The sequence below is a fragment of the Sebastes fasciatus genome, chromosome 20, assembly GCF_043250625.1.
Source record: "Sebastes fasciatus isolate fSebFas1 chromosome 20, fSebFas1.pri, whole genome shotgun sequence".
Taxonomy (NCBI): domain Eukaryota; kingdom Metazoa; phylum Chordata; class Actinopteri; order Perciformes; family Sebastidae; genus Sebastes; species Sebastes fasciatus.
The window spans coordinates 27,803,680-27,808,781 of record NC_133814.1 but is presented as its reverse complement, the minus strand read 5'-3'; the positions used below and the strand labels follow the sequence as shown (position 1 = coordinate 27,808,781).

Below are 5,102 nucleotides of genomic sequence, written 5' to 3'. Positions count from 1 at the left end.
AGTCAGACAGACAGACAGTCAGACAGTCAGACAGACAGACAGACAGTCAGACAGACAGACAGTCAGACAGACAGTCAGACAGACAGTCAGACAGACAGTCAGACAGACAGACAGTCAGTCAGACAGTCAGTCAGACAGTCAGACAGTCAGACAGACAGACAGACAGTCAGACAGACAGTCAGACAGACAGTCAGACAGTCAGTCAGACAGACAGACAGACAGACAGACAGTCAGACAGACAGTCAGACAGACAGTCAGACAGACAGTCAGACAGTCAGACAGACAGACAGACAGACAGACAGTCAGACAGTCAGACAGACAGACAGTCAGACAGACAGTCAGACAGTCAGACAGACAGACAGTCAGACAGACAGACAGTCAGACAGACAGTCAGACAGTCAGACAGACAGACAGTCAGACAGACAGTCAGACAGTCAGACAGACAGACAGACAGACAGACAGTCAGAGGAGCATTAAATGTTATTTTACTCTTAGAGTTTAACAGCTGCCATGTTCTCCCTGTGTGTGTGTGTGTGTGTGTGTGTGTGTGTGTGTGTGTGTGTGTGTGTGTGCGTGTGTGTGTGTGTTAGTAGGTGAAGAGACTACAGATAGTGACTGTCGGTCAAAGGCCTCCTGCAACACACACACACACACACACGTAACACACACACACACACCGTCCTGCTGGTGGTGTGTGTGTGTTACGTGTGTGTGTGTGTGTGTGTGTGTGTGTGTGTGTGTGTGTGTGTGTGTGTGTGTGTGTGTGTGTGTGTGTGTGTGTGTGTGTGTGTGTGTGTGTCCACAGATAGCAGTGGGTTAAACATTAACGTTGGCCGGCTCGTAAAGCTAACACCAGGACAGTGAACCTTTGGAGTTTGATATGATGTGATCACACACACACACACACACACACACACACACACACACACACACACACACACACACACACACACACACACACACACACACACACACACACACACACACACACACACACACACAGACTCTCAGGGCCTCAGAATGACACGGCTCTGATCGGAGGAGGTGATCTCTGAAATTGCTCAGGTGAGTTTTTCTGTTTTTCATCAGAAGAAAACTTATTATATATTATATATTATATATTATTAAAATCTATAAACAGAAAGAGAGAGAACGAGAGAGAGGATGTAGAGTCGGTGTCGTTCGACCACTTCTTCTTCTTCTTCTCTGATGACCAGCAGCCATTAGAAACTAAACGTGGCTAACTGAGCACTAACTGAGCAAACAGGCCGAGCAGCATCAACATGTCTTATTACAGACTGTCTTTATATAATACATTAAATATTATATTAACAGTCTGTCTTTATATAATACATTAAATATTATATTATAACTGTCTTTATATAAATATATATAATATTATATTAACAGTCTGTCTTTATATACATACATTAAATATTATATTATAACTGTCTTTATATACATACATTAAATATTATATTAACAGTCTGTCTTTATATACATACATTAAATATTATATTAACAGTCTGTCTTTATATACATACATTAAATATTATATTAACAGTCTGTCTTTATATAAATACATTAAATATTATATTATAACTGTCTGTCTTTATATACATACATTAAATATTATATTAACAGACTGTCTTTATATAAATATATTAAATATTATATTAACAGACTGTCTTTATATACACACATTAATATTATATTAACAGTCTGTCTTTATATACATACATTAAATATTATATTAACAGACTGTCTTTATATAAATACATTAAATATTATATTATAACTGTCTTTATATACATACATTAAATATTATATTATAACTGTCTTTATATAAATATATTAAATATATTAACAGACTGTCTTTATATACATACATTAAATATTATATTATAACTGTCTTTATATAAATATATTAAATATTATATTAACAGACTGTCTTTATATAAATATATTAAATATTATATTATAACTGTCTTTATATAAATATATTAAATATATTATAACTGTCTTTATATAAATATATTAAATATTATATTAACAGACTGTCTTTATATAAATATATTAAATATTATATTATAACTGTCTTTATATAAATATATTAAATATATTAACAGACTCTTTATATACATACATTAAATATTATATTATAACTGTCTTTATATAAATATATTAAATATTATATTAACAGACTGTCTTTATATACATACATTAAATATTATATTATAACTGTCTTTATATAAATATATTAAATATTATATTATAACTGTCTTTATATAAATACATTAAATATTATAGTATAACTGTCTTTATATAAATACATTAAATATTATAGTATAACTGTCTTTATATAAATACATTAAATATTATATTATAACTGTCTTTATATAAATACATTAAATATTATATTATAACTGTCTTTATATAAATACATTAAATATTATAGTATAACTGTCTTTATATAAATACATTAAATATTATATTATAACTGTCTTTATATAAATACATTAAATATTATAGTATAACTGTCTTTATATAAATACATTAAATATTATAGTATAACTGTCTTTATATACATACATTAAATATTATATTATAACTGTCTTTATATAAATACATTAAATATTATATTAACAGTGTCTTTATATAAATATATTAAATATATTAACAGACTCTTTATATACATACATTAAATATTATATTATAACTGTCTTTATATAAATACATTAAATATTATAGTATAACTGTCTTTATATAAATACATTAAATATTATATTATAACTGTCTTTATATAAATACATTAAATATTATAGTATAACTGTCTTTATATAAATACATTAAATATTATAGTATAACTGTCTTTATATACATACATTAAATATTATATTATAACTGTCTTTATATAAATACATTAAATATTATATTAACAGTGTCTTTATATAAATATATTAAATATATTAACAGACTCTTTATATACATACATTAAATATTATATTATAACTGTCTTTATATAAATACATTAAATATTATATTATAACTGTCTTTATATACATACATTAAATATTATATTAACAGTGTCTTTATATAAATATATTAAATATATTAACAGACTCTTTATATACATACATTAAATATTATATTATAACTGTCTTTATATAAATACATTAAATATTATATTATAACTGTCTTTATATACATACATTAAATATTATATTAACAGTGTCTTTATATAAATATATTAAATATATTAACAGACTCTTTATATACATACATTAAATATTATAGTATAACTGTCTTTATATAAATATATTAAATATTATATTAACAGACTGTCTTTATATACACACATTAAATATTATATTATAACTGTCTTTATATAAATACATTAAATATTATATTATAACTGTCTTTATATACATACATTAAATATTATAGTATAACTGTCTTTATATAAATACATTAAATATTATATTATAACTGTCTTTATATACATACATTAAATATTATAGTATAACTGTCTTTATATACACACATTAAATATTATATTATAACTGTCTTTATATAAATACATTAAATATTATATTATAACTGTCTTTATATACATACATTAAATATTATATTATAACTGTCTTTATATAAATACATTAAATATTATATTATAACTGTCTTTATATACATACATTAAATATTATAGTATAACTGTCTTTATATAAATACATTAAATATTATATTATAACTGTCTTTATATACACACATTAAATATTATATTATAACTGTCTTTATATAAATACATTAAATATTATATTATAACTGTCTTTATATACATACATTAAATATTATAGTATAACTGTCTTTATATAAATACATTAAATATTATATTATAACTGTCTTTATATACATACATTAAATATTATAGTATAACTGTCTTTATATAAATACATTAAATATTATATTATAACTGTCTTTATATACATACATTAAATATTATAGTATAACTGTCTTTATATAAATACATTAAATATTATATTATAACTGTCTTTATATAAATACATTAAATATTATATTATAACTGTCTTTATATACATACATTAAATATTATATTATAACTGTCTTTATATAAATATATTAAATATTATATTAACAGACTGTCTTTATATACACACATTAAATATTATATTATAACTGTCTTTATATAAATACATTAAATATTATATTATAACTGTCTTTATATACATACATTAAATATTATATTATAACTGTCTTTATATAAATATATTAAATATTATATTAACAGACTGTCTTTATATACACACATTAAATATTATATTATAACTGTCTTTATATAAATACATTAAATATTATATTATAACTGTCTTTATATACATACATTAAATATTATAGTATAACTGTCTTTATATAAATACATTAAATATTATATTATAACTGTCTTTATATAAATACATTAAATATTATAGTATAACTGTCTTTATATAAATACATTAAATATTATATTATAACTGTCTTTATATACATACATTAAATATTATAGTATAACTGTCTTTATATAAATACATTAAATATTATATTATAACTGTCTTTATATAAATACATTAAATATTATATTATAACTGTCTTTATATACATACATTAAATATTATATTATAACTGTCTTTATATACATACATTAAATATTATATTATAACTGTCTTTATATAAATACATTAAATATTATATTAACAGTGTCTTTATATAAATATATTAAATATTATAGTATAACTGTCTTTATATAAATACATTAAATATTATATTAACAGACTGTCTTTATATAAATACATTAAATATTATATTAACAGTCTGTCTTTATATAAATACATTAAATATTATATTATAACTGTCTTTATATAAATACATTAAATATTATATTAACTCTGCTGGAAGTACTACCACATTATACTACATTACTAGTAAAAGTACTGCATTTATGATTTTACTGTAGTAAAAGAACTACTCACAGAAATATTATAAGAAATGTATTTCAAGTCCAAAATAAATAATTGAACTACATTTATTTCTAAACATTATTTTAAGGG

The 5,102-nt window shown here is 22.3% G+C and overlaps 1 protein-coding gene across 3 annotated transcripts in view; it reads left to right on the top strand.

Moving 5' to 3' along the window:
* Window positions 1–947: 947 nt before the first annotated feature.
* The window catches only part of a1cf (apobec1 complementation factor), a 27,111-nt gene continuing 22,956 nt past the window's right edge, over window positions 948–5,102 (top strand). For all 3 annotated transcript variants that reach the window (XM_074619084.1, XM_074619083.1, XM_074619085.1), the window contains exon 1: window positions 948–1,065. The gene's annotated coding sequence lies outside the window, so the exon portion shown is untranslated. The remainder of the gene's footprint in view (window positions 1,066–5,102) is intronic.